The sequence below is a fragment of the Ptychodera flava genome, chromosome 18 (assembly GCF_041260155.1).
Source record: "Ptychodera flava strain L36383 chromosome 18, AS_Pfla_20210202, whole genome shotgun sequence".
In the NCBI taxonomy this organism is placed as follows: domain Eukaryota; kingdom Metazoa; phylum Hemichordata; class Enteropneusta; family Ptychoderidae; genus Ptychodera; species Ptychodera flava.
In genome coordinates, this window is record NC_091945.1 from 18,329,386 (window position 1) to 18,342,942 (window position 13,557).

At 37.5% G+C, this 13,557-nt stretch overlaps 1 protein-coding gene across 1 annotated transcript in view; it reads right to left on the minus strand.

Moving 5' to 3' along the window:
- LOC139117060 (acid-sensing ion channel 1A-like) overlaps positions 1-13,557 on the minus strand; it is a 54,340-nt gene that overhangs the window by 15,935 nt on the left and 24,848 nt on the right. The window lies entirely within an intron of this gene.

The window sequence follows — 13,557 nt, forward strand, 5'->3', positions numbered from 1 at the left end:
GGTATCGTGACAGCTCTGACTGGGTACTGATATATGTGAACAGCTGTGTGATGATGATTGCCTTTGACATCTGTACAGACATTGTCAAATTGAACACATTGAATGAGTCAAGAGTTGTGGTTGATTTATCAAATTAATACTGAAGTTTACTTAGCAATAGCAGCGTACGGTAAAAGCTGATTCGAACTTGCGCAACTGCAGGGATGTCCGTCAATGAGATGAGATGGGCGGAGCTCGTATTTTTGGGCTGGTCGATTAAAGGGCTCAGCTTTTATTGATATTTTCACTATTTTTGTTTCTCACGTCAACTATAATCTCTTGTTCTACTGTCTCAATAGCATTGTTGAAATACACAGTATTCAGCTTGTCAACTCAGCCTGTGAGTGTGGAGACTGCAATATTATTGCGAATTCTGGTCCGGACTAGAATTCAAATGTAAATAATCACAGGACATATTTTTCCCCCACAAATTTTATTTTTATCACAAAAGGTATACATGTCTGAAAACTACAACGAAGTGGCCAAAAAATATCACATGACTTTAATCAAAATTTCAATTTTCTGAGCTTGAGCTTTTGATACAGCTCGTTATCATGACAATTACAGAAGGAAATGACTCTTCAAGATTACAGACATGGTATTTATGTATAGACCATTTCGCTATGAGAATAACAAGATTTACAACTTTTTCCAATTTCTTTGATTTGAAATAATATCCTCTGATTACATCTGCAAAATTTAACTCAACTTTCTCAGTAAAACTCCATATATTTTTTGTTGCAATACATTCCCAAAATCTATGCTTGTAAGTGCCATATACTTGGCAACGTTTACATAAAGGAGAATCAATTTTATCACAGTACATTTTACTACATGTATGATGTAGACAAGAGGTTGACAAGCTAAATCGTACACGTAGGTGTTTTAATGCGCTTTATGGAGTAGAACAAGAACATGCAAATGACTTATGGAATAAACACAGTGAAAAGTCATCCAAAGTTATAGTAACAAGTCCTTTAAATTGGTACGAGCGAAGCCTCGAAACGTAATGTGTTGCTCATGCTTACCACAAGAAAACATTTGTGACGCTACTAATTGAATTCATAGTCAAGAATAAAGATTAGGGGTCTCAATGCATAGTCGACATTAGACAAAATACATAACCTGAAATCTGCGGATATTTTAAGTTGAAAATGGCCCCTACTACCTATTTTAGATATATTAGGGGAACTGAATAATCTTTATTTTCAAAAACAGAAGCCAAGCTTCATTTGCATATTCAAAATTACTTCACACAAGCTGCGGAGACTGGAAAAAAAATTTAAAAAATGTGAACCTAAACAGAAATGATAAAAACAAATTCTTATTATCGGTTAATTTTGTCATGGAGCAAGAGATTTAGACAGTTTTAAATCAGCTGATGAACTGAAATCGTGGACTCTATTTTCAAAGGTTTCGTTTTGAAGGTGATGCGATTCAAAGATCTGAGAAGAAATATGGAGGGAAGTGACAATGTTTACGTTAGAACTGTCACGTGGGATGACACCTGGCACGAGTAAAGATACACACATACTTGTCATTATCTAAACCTTGTCATTCTAAACACCGCAGAAGGATGAAGCCGAGCAAAGTATCAGTATTCACAGACCTGTGGAGAAGTCGCTCCCCTGGATTAAAGCAATTTCTGTAATCCAGATGGCGACGTGCTGTGAAATGTTTTAATGGTTGCGGGACGCCTTCAGCGAACTTTCTTCTTTGGAGATAAAATCGTTGATATATCGTTCGACCCTTGGGAATTTCGCTTGCTTTCTGATAGCTTTTGATGGGAAACGATTCTGACATAAGTGATGCATGCAGTGTTCGCCTGTGTTATTTACATTTTAAGCTCAGACATTACTGCTCAGCTGATGTTCTCTTCGGCACAAGAAACAGGGATGATAGACGTTGCCATTATTAGGTTGTCGTCGATCTTTAGAGGGTCACTAGAAGTCATTTGCGTTAGGGGAGAAATGCTTACACAAATATTATGCAACACGTGTAAACGAAAAAAAATAATAAAAGGTTATTCCCAAAATACTGGGATTTATGTCCGAGTACATCGTGCAGCCAAGGTATTGTCCGAGACGCGTAGCGTAGAGGACAATATCGAAGTGTACGATGTACGAGGTTATGTATTTTTTCTATTATAAAATCAGTAGCAATATTCTTCCATTTCGTGAAGCGGGGAATTGCCACCACTAGTGATTGCTGCGTCAACACCAAAACCTATTGGTTGCAACCAAATCAAAACTTGCAGAGTGAGGCTTTATCCACCTTCCATATGTGAAATGCCATGAACATGTTTTGCGTCTGGGTGCAATAATTAACCATCGCAAGTAGTTGGTTAGAGAATATTCTCCAAGGTTGAATTACTTTAACCCTTGTCATCGCAACACTTTTGTTCCAATCCTACCTTTTATTCGGTTTTGTGTACATAGAGCAGATGGCGACGGCGAAATATTCGTGACACCAATTTAGAACACTTTTTCCTTTTGTCTAACCGGTTAATCATATGGTAAGGACGTTCTACATCTAAAACACTAGCTCTGCAAATCATTATACAAACATAATGTGTGCGATAGTCTCTGTTTGTAATAATGAATATTAACGTATCTAAACCATCAGGTCTAAACATGAAATTGACATACACATCAAAATGGTTTAGTGTCAATACGAAATCGTGCAATTCAAAACACTTACTTTACGTATTACGCGGCGCGAAACTGACTGTGTTAAACTTTTGCTCATTCTATGCACAAGGAAACTGTAAAGTATTCTCTTTCATAATTAAGAATAGACGTTAGGGGTCCCCGTGCAAAGCTTGGATCAGAGACATAGCTTTCCTAATATTAACAGGAGTAATTACAATTCAAAATGGCTGCTTTTCCGATGTTAACGTACAATACTGGTAAAAATCAAATTTCCGATTTTCTCTAAAAACAAGACGGTGAAAACTCAGTTTGCTTTATGTACTGCAAATCAGTGAGTCCACAAAACTTGTGATCTTGTAAGTATTGTACAAGTGTAAATATCCGAGAAAGTCACCGAGGCGCTACTTATACCTTGAGAAGAATCATGTTAGAATAAATATGTGAAACTAAAATGGATAGATTCTACAGTAACGTATCTGCGTATATTGTCACGACACAAAAGATGCATGGTGCGTTATCCACAATTTTAGGGACGTAAAATAAAGAAGAGTTACTGATTTTAGCCAAGTTACATAGACACTACTTCTTGAATGGTTGGTATACAAGGTTAGTTCCAATGAGTGTCATTATCTCGCGATATTTCGTCGAGAAAGGGTTGGATAATGGACAGATTCTCATGTTCACAACTTGACCCTCTAATCAATGCAAAACGTCTTGTGCGAACGTAGAATGGGTACCCTGTTGCTGTTCCGTTGAGCTGATGTATTCGGCTTGTCTAAGGGACTGGACATAAATCACAGGGGGGGGGGGCGGTGTTTTTTGAAACACCGCTGCGTCAAAAATAGTGACCCTTCAAAAGTTCATGAACAAAAATTAGTTACCCTCCCCCTTATCCGTGCATGAAAATAAGGGACCCTCCCCTGTTACTCAATACCCCCCAACAAACCCGCAATGTGTTCAAGACCCCCTTCTGACTTGCTATACTTTTTAAGTCGATCTCCCGAAAGGAAGGCAAAATGTGGCCGAAATAACGCGTTGTCCAAAAAATATCAAATCATATGTGTCTGATAATTCATGGAAATGTACTTTGCTTGAAGTGGCAGGTAAAAAGCGCATGCCTGTACAAAAAATGTAATTTTTAGATTTCATCGATAATGTTGATTCACTATACATGGTAGTCGACTATAAGAAAACTACGAACGTGTATTTTCCAGTATAAAACTAGCAATATCTGTTTATCTATAGATGTTTAACAACTGATATAGATATACTTGATTAGCATGGGTTGTTTACAAGTGCACATGTGAACAAGATATTTGATTTTGGAATTTCGCTCAAAATGTTGATCCACTTTACATGGGAGTCTATGACAAAACTGTAAAAAAAAAATTTCAGAATTAAAAATATGCACTATTTGTGCATATATGGACCCTGAATAATTGACATAATTGTGCTTGATTAGAAGAGGGTGGTAACACGTGCATCTGTGTACAATAACTTTGTTTTTGGAATTTCGCATAAAATGTTGATCCACTATACATGGGAGTCTATGACAAAACTGTAAAAATTTTTTTTCAGAATTAAAAATATGCACTATTTGTGCATATATGGACCCTGAATAATTGACATAATTGTGCTTGATTAGAAGAGGGTGGTAACACGTGCATCTGTGTACAATAACTTTGTTTTTGGAATTTCGCATAAAATGTTGATCCATTATATATTGTAATCTATGACGAAACTATGAATGATTTTTTTAAAATACAAAACTCGGCAAATCTGTGTATTTATGTATGCTTGATTATTGATATTTATGTTCTTGATTAGACTAGAGTGGTTACAAGTCCATGTGTGTGCAAGAAATTTGATTTTGGAATTTCACTGAAATGTTGATTCACTATACATGGCACTCTATGATGAAACCCTCTGAATAATTTTTTTCAAATACAAAGATAGGAAAATCTGTGCATTTATGTACACTCAATTATTGGTATCAATGTTCATGATTAGAGTAGAGTGGTTTCAAGTCAATGGTTGTGCAAGAAAGTTGATTTTGGAATTTCACCGAAATGTTGATTCATTATACATGGCAGTCTATGATGAAACCCTATTAACAATTTTTTCCAATACAAAAATAGGAAAATCTGTGCATTTATGTACACTTGATTATTGGTATCAATGTTCATGATTAGACTAGAGTGGTTTCAGGTCAATAGGTGTGCAAGAAATTTGATTTTGGAATTTCACTGAAATGTCGATTCACTATACATGGCAGTCTATGATGAAACTATGAATATTTTTTTACAATTCAAAACTAGGTAAATCTGTGCATTTATGTACACTTGATTATTGGTATTAATGTTCATGATTAGACTAGAGTGGTTTCAAGTCAATGGTTGGGCAAGAAATTTGATTTTGGAATTTTACTGAAATGTCCATTCACTATACATGGCAGTCTATGATGAAATTTTGAATAATTTTTTTCCAATACAAAACTAGGTAAACCTGTGCATTTATGTACACCTAATTATTAGTAGTAATATTCATGATTAGACTAGAGTGGTTTCAAGTCAATGTTTGTGCTAGAAATTTGATTTTGGAATTTCACCGAAATGTTGATTCACAATACATTGTAGGCTATGAGGAAACTACAAATAACTCATAGGTTATCTGATCCTAAATTGTTATTCAAAAGTTCGACCTGAAGCTGCCAGTTGTTATTGATGACACTATGCACTATTCTGAATAGTTTGTATTCTGTCAATGTCCTCAAAAAATGAAAAATGTACATACAGCGACGTGAACGTTTGACACTGACCTATACCCAATGTATTGTCGATGGGAGAATTATGTCAAATAAGTGATCTCCCAAATTATTATTGAAAGAGTCATTATAGGGGACATTTATAAACAATAGAGGAGTTGAATAAGTAGAAATCATGACAACTTAAATCAATGTGGCTGCTTGGATCATCAATACATTGTTTATTATACCTGAAATTTGCGCCCGAAGGGCGCGCCGAAAATGGAAATGGCAGAAAATGAAAGTGCCAGGAGGTATTTTTTCTTTTTTCAGTATTCCATATTCTTCAATACGTGCACATGCAATTTCAGCTTTGATGCATGAAAAAGGTAACCCCCCCATAGGCTTGCACAAAATTTTATGACCCTTCAAAAATGCTTGCGCGAAAAATGGCGACCCACCCCAAAAAAACACCGCCCCCCCCCCTGTAATTTATGTCCAGTCCCTAACAGCACTGGCATAACCTGGCAAGCATTATCCTCGCAGTTTCTCAGTAACACCGAATGCATACTGATAACGTATGTCCCTCTATCGCTGAATTGTGATAGAAATTTGTCTATGCCGTACACAGGTACATCCAGAACATTAATGACATCCTGTTTGTCAACACAATTTACAAAACTATGTATTTATATTTATTGCCGATTAAAGTAAATCGTTACGATTCTCAAATCATAACTGGTCGCTTTTACATAATAATCCACGGCAGAGTGTATTATAGAACCTGGACACGTCGCAGAAAAAATCGATGGTGTTGGTAATGGTATTCAAGCGATTAAAACATTTTCTGGTAGTTTTTTGTGACTAATCTATTATCAAAATCTGAGTAGTACTTTTCCTGATGTCAAAATCAATAGATCCGAGACTGTTACAAAGCGTGGCATGTTCAGCGTAGACTTTCAAAATTGGCATTTAAGGCAGTGCGCGCTTCGAAATGAAAGACTTAAACTTTTGCTCAAACCTACGTCAAGGAAACTCTAAACTGCCATTCACCTTAAAAAGCATGTATAACAACTGGAAGAGAAAGGTCACCGTTCAAATTCCGGTACGATGGAAACAAAGCACCTTAAATTTATACGATATTATTCAAAATGGCCGCCATCCTTGTGTTAACTCTACGGGGAAAAATTCAATTTTCGATTTTCACGAAAATAAGACGGTAAAAGCTTTATTTGCTCCATCAGTTTCATTAATAAGTCCTCACAAACAGGAGACAAAAAATTAAAAGTATCGTGACAATTTGAGTCTGAATATTTTCCCCCGAGGCGCAATCTACCTTAATTGAAATTTTGAACTAAGAAAAAGAGCAAAAGTCAATTAGTAATTGAATATGGTTTAAAGTACGAAATTAAATTGAAAGTCCCAGGTATTCAGACTTTAATTAAAATCAGTCTTGTGCTGACAAATTCATATGATTTTTAAATACTTTTATGTCCAACATTCTTAAGAATTACACGTTTAAATCATTAAAAAATTCCTGCCATTTCATTGTTGTCACTTCTACCCTTACAAACCACAGATCAGACACATCGAGGTTTCCCCTTCACTGAGCAAACTATACTTACTCTAATAGAAATCGAGAAACTGAACAGTCAAACCAGTTTGTCACTCAATCGTTTTTACAGATTGGTGAACTGAATCGGTGGTTCGTAGCGGCTGTCTCCGAGAACGTTGCATACAGAAATGAACTGACACCTGCGATCGCTCGTGATTGAATGAGTAAATGATCGAGTGAGAGACCGCGCAAGCGCCGAGGGGAAGGACGGACGGACGAACAGACAAACAAAGTCTGTTCTTGTCGATGAAGTCAAGGACAATTTTTTTTAATCATGAGCACCGCAACCGTTATCATTTTGTTCATTTTGATGGCAGCAGAATCTTTTTTTCTTTTGTATCGTTTCAGGGGTATGAAGGGAGACAGCTTCGCATATATACATCAAGTCTGTAAATTGCAGTGAAACAATATATTTAGGGTATAGAATGCGCCTCGGGGACAGACGTTGGGACTCTAAAACTTTAAACATTGTTTGTCTTCCTCTTGTGGGGCTTATTTTGAAGCTCGCAGCAAACAGTGAGTTGGGGGGATTTCATAATCAATGAAGCCTATCCGGGGAGCTGTGACGCGTTTATCCCTGCATCTTGCACTACCTTCAAATATATTTCCTCAGAGCTTCTCACACCTTTAACTCAGAGTTGCAATATGACGTTTATCAACGAGTCGACATCAAAAGCCTCACTCGATTCACGATTTGCTCTCGCGAAAATAGCTGACGCAGTTACACGGCCGAGCTCACTCGCTAAGGTTCATCGTTTGCCCTCAGGGAACAGACAAAAGAAAAACCACGGCTTCATTTCAAGTCATGCAGCAACTCCTTCCACATTTTACACATTCCGTGTGAGACAGATGGACAGTATGACGTTGGTTTGGCCTTTGAAGTCGCCGGTATTGCAGACAAATACGCTGGTTTAGGATTTGAACAGACAGGTGTCTGTCTGTCTGTCTGTCTGTCTGTCTGTCTGTCTGTCTGTCTCTGTCTGTCTGTCTGTCTGTCTGTCTGTCTGTCTGTCTGTCTGTCTGTCTGTCTGTCTGTCTGTCTGTCTGTCTCTCTCTCTCTCTCTCTCTCTCTGTCTCTCTCTCTCTCTCTCTCTCTCTCTCTCTCTCTCTCTCTCTCTCTCTCTCTCTCTCGTTCGTTCCATATGGTGTTGGGAGCCTCCTATCATTGACTCAAATTAATAATAAGAATTATGTATATTATGATGCTATCGTTAGCTTTTAAAATTTAACCACGATCTAAAATGTTATCATTCAGAAATGTTTTCAAAATATTGCTTGAAAATAAAAGCCGTAAATAAAAGTCGTTGGGTGTATGAACATTTCATTTATGATATGAGATTTTGACGAATGATCTAGTACTCAGATTACAGACTATACTGTTTCACACCAAGGCATAGAAAGTAGAGTTTATAGTTTCTAGAGGGACAGACGTTATAAGAACTGAAAATAACTACTCAAAACAACGAGTGAATCGAGAAATAAATGAAAACAATACTGTCTGGCAGAAACACCCCAGACAAACATGGGGTTTCCAAACCCAGAGCTCATACGCAATAAAGCGGCAATGCGTCTCTTTCAGTTTTATTTCTTTCCTTTTTTTGAGCAGACAAGATTCAACTACTGAGATGAAAACGACAAGAACATGAATGTTTACATGTAGAATTATTTCAGACACATTGCTGTAACAAAAAGGTACTAGTATACATAGATCTGGACGCCCGCCAAGATGATAACCGAAAGCTCTGTCCGTTTTGGCCATACTTCCTGATTCAACTATAGGGTTAGGAATTGTAAAGTTGACTTCCCATTATGCGAACATATGATTTCCCCCTTATATTGACACTTTTATGTCATCGTCTGTGACGTTATGAGACTTTATCCAGTAGTCAACTTGAAATCATGAAAATGAAGGAAATAACTGTGTACAATAAAATATTTGAAATCAATGTTAACCATGCATAAATTGAAAGGTCACTCGTAGAGATTTATTAAATCAATGCAGAAGTCTGTTTGAAGTAAGAGGCATGTTCTATTAAAATTATGGCAGTATTTAAATGAATATCACTCTCTTTGTACACTACATGATATAAAGTGCTGATAAACATGTACTTGGCCAAAACTACTTAAGGGTGATCGAGTCACGTGCTATGTCATCATAGCTGCAAACAATAGAACGCGTGCTCTACGACGCGCGCGTCCACTGTACGGGACCATGCTCACTGTAAAGAAAGCACCGCGGTTTTGATGGAAACCTATCTTCATACAACTTATTGTTAGAGCTTTTAGCATGTAAGCGGACGTTGTTAGTGATGATTGAATGATCATTATATTATCTTCGAGTCGCCAGTTTTAAATGTTTGAATGATGATATATTTACGAAGTATTTAAAAATCCCAACAAAATAACTTGAAAAGGGCATATTTCTCATCAAATTGTGATTTTTCTAAATTCACATATGAGGAGGGGGGTGATGTTCAGCGATGTAGCATTGTAAATATGCTGGTGACCCCATATTTTTATTTGATAATATGCAATATCTGAACAATAATTTATGTGAAAATAAACAAAATTGTTGTATTGGAAATCTAAATAATTCTACAAAGTATGGATAAGGCATGGTCATTACTTTTAACTTTGCAACAGCTTTAACTGTTGTATTTGAAGGCCTTAGCAGTGATAATTTAAATTTTATGTACATTTTCGGCGGAAAAATAGCTAAAACTTTCATTGATTATTCAATGTGGTTCACATGTAAATAAGACAGTGCAGCATTGCAAGAAAAGAACTGAAAGTAAATATATCGGGTTGGGCAACTCTTACGGGAGATTCATTATTTCTGTCATTCGAATGGGATAAAGTGGGTGTATTTCAAATCCTTCTAGCTGCCAAATTAATCTTGTGACATATTGAATTTTTGTAGTAATCTCATCCTCACATATAAGTCTTACTGTTAGAGAAAAATAACGAAAATTGTGAAAATTTGATTGCTTAATCACCCTTAAATGCATTTACTAATCCATTGATCGTGCGAAAATACTAAATTTATCTCGTTATAAATAAACTTAAATAGCTGTGTAAAACTATTTGATATGTTTCGTGTATAGCTTTAAGATTGTAAATTTTTGATAGTTACACATACAATGGAATGGTCTATATTAAGTTACATACATGTTTTGATTGAAAATTATTGCAGTATGAAAGTAATTGCAGAAAGCTAATTTAAACCCATAGAAAGAAACATGATGATAGAACATAAGGTTTCATTCACAAACATCTCTGGAGGGGTGCGGGAGCCGCGGGAGATTCAAAAAAGTTCTCTGATTTTTTCAAATACCCAATAACAAACTTATAATGCGTTCAAAATCCGTTGCACAATTCGGCCAACCAATAAACCAATTTGCATTTTAAAAAAAGGAAATCGAAATGGGGCTAATTTTCAATTTTCAATTGGTTTTATCATCTTGATTATTATTTTTAGGCATATTTCTAAATTTAAAATCTTTGGGCTGAGATTGAAATATAGGAAACAGATGTATACTGCTGTGAGGATGGCACTTTACGGCCATTCAAATTTCCCTCTGACAAACTCTATTTCCCGCAATTCGTATTTCCGTTTTTTCAATTTCCAATATATCAAATGTCCGATTTTCCCATTTCATTTCCAATATATCAAATGTCCGATTTTCCCATTTCATTTGGGGCATGGCCCAGTATCTTTTCATGCTATGGCGGAAATAACTGTATCGAATTGGAATTAAGGTGTAACATTTATCTCAGTGTGACCAAATGTACATGGGCGGGGCTTGGTTACGATAATTAGCAAAGATACTTTTAAAAATTAGCGGGAATGATGGACTGGTCAGTTTCTTCGGCCTTGGAGGCCGGTGGATTCATGGGGGTCACCCTGTTTTTCACTTTGGCGATGGGGTCACCTATTTTGAAATGCCCAATTAGGGGGTCAGTGTGTTTTTAAATTTCGACACGGGCTCATACTTGCCTAAAATGCATCGTGCAAGCCATGAATTTCATCATTCAGTTTCATTTTTCGGCGCGCCCTTCGGGGGCGTAACTTTACTTATATGAGGTTATTACGAAAATACCGCAAATGATGCACGAGGACATTGGCGCAGCGTATCGCTCGACGCGAAGCGTTGGGTGATGCTCGGCGCCGATGTCATAGTGCATCCTTTGCGGTATTTTCGTGATAATCTTATTATTATACATCTTACATTCTTCACTGGGACATCAAATTGTCTAGCTGTGGAAACGCAGCTATCTGTTTCCGGGGTGTAAAGATATGCGTCGATATTCTACATCGAAGGGCACACACCAATCAACTTGTAACTCAACGTACAGGTTTATTACTTGAACTACAACGGAAGTAATACAACAAGGTTGGGGGCGCTCTCCAACTAGCACATATCATTACATCCCCCTTCTCAATAACAAAAGAAAAATGAACAGGAAAAATTGCTGAGTCGCAAATAATGAAACATCATGCAAACACGTAATACTCAAGAAAATTTCAGAGTTCAGTGAGAGTCGTTCAGTGTTCTTAATGGCGTTTTTATAAATGTTTTACACATAGTCCTTTTTCCACACAGGTGGTTTGATCAATCTACCTGAGGATGTTCTTTTCACATCACTCTGTTTAATGTTATCAGTTTCACAATTATTATTGCTCTCTGTTACAGCCTCATTGTCCGTTACTGTATGAGCAATGATGGGCTGATCAGATTTGTCACTTAATAGTTTATTCTCATTCTGCGTGTCAATGTCTCTTGTGCTCAGGTCTTTGAGAAACTTCTGGTTTCTTCTAAGTGTAGTTCCATTTGATGTTTTGACTATGTATGATCTTGGTTCAGGACATTTCTCTGTGACTTTAGCTGTTGTCCAACGTAGTGATTGTGGATTTTGTAGACCAACTGTTTGTCCAACTTGTAAATCTGGACGGTCTCGAGCTGATCTATCATAGTAGTACTTCTGCACTTCCTGTCGTCGACGGAGGGAAGTCATTATTTCTTCGTCTCCCTTTACTCTAGTAGGTATGTTTGTTCTGACTCTTCTATTATACAACAACTCTGTAGGACTACCAATTCTTGCATCTGATGGGGTAGCTCTAACACACAGTAATGCAAGTTCTGGATCAGTTCCTGCATGCTTGGCTTTCTTCATTGTGGCTTTCACAGTCTTTACGGCTCTCTCAATGAATCCATTAGACTGTGGGTAATGAGGCGAAGACATGACGTGTCTGAATCCCCAATGTCCACTGAACTCCTTGAACTCTCTGCTTGAATAGCATGGTCCACCATCACTAAACATGCATTCAGGAATTCCATGCTCTCCAAATAAGGTCTTTAGCTTGCTGATAACTGCCTTGCTCGTTTCAGCATTTAGACGTCTTACAAATGTCATCTTGCTGTAGTAGTCTGCAACTACAAGGTATGTGACACCATCCAACATAAATAGATCAGTTCCTATGTTCTGCCATGGTGCGCTTGGCATGTCGTGTGGTATCATGCTTTGTTTCTGTTCTCTCCTTGCGAGTTGTAGACAAGCATCACATTTGTCGATCAAACGTTCAATGTCACTATCTATTCCTCTCCAGTAGACACATGTTCTGGCTCTGAGTCGTGTCTTCTCAATACCTTGGTGACTCACATGTAGCTTTGATAGTATCTCATCCTGGAGGGATCTTGGAATTATGATGCGTTCACCTTTCATCAGAATTCCATCTTCGACAGATATGAAGTCTTTCATACTCCAGTACTGTCTTGTGACTTTAGGTAAATCTTGTACCTTCTCTGGCCATCCATTAGAAACAATATTCTTCAACATACAAAGTTCCGGATCATTGTCTGTGTGGTAGCGTAGTTGATCCATTTTCATATCAGACCATCTTACACTGTGAATGGTTTTCTCAAACTTCAGCGTTGTGGCAGGTTTTGGATTCAGGCGAGATAATGCATCGGCCAATAGGAGTTCTCTGCCAGGTCTGTATTTAATCTCCATATCGTACTGCTGTATCCGTAGTAACATCCTTTGTAAGCGTGGTGGAGCTTGGCTCAGATTCTTGAGCTTGATAGCCTCAAGGGGTTTATGGTCCGATTCCACAACAAACTTGGACCCATAGACGTATGTGTGAAAACGTTCAGCTCCAAACACAACTGCGAGCATTTCTCTCTCTATATTTGCATACCGTTCCTCTGTAGGTGTAAGGGCTTTCGATGCAAATGCAATCACATCTTCACGTCCATTGGGGTTGACCTGGAGTAGCACTGCACCCAGTCCCTTTTTACTGGCATCCACCTGTATTCTTGTCTCTCGCTGGGGTCAAAGTAGTTGAGTGTAACAGCATTACATATCAATTTCTTGATCTCTTGAAAGACATTCTCATGAGTTGTCGTCCAGATCCAAGTAGTATCTTTCTTGATCAATTCGCGTAACGATGAGGTTCTGCCTGATAGGTTTGGGATGAATGGTGCCAAATACTGTACCATGCCAAGAAA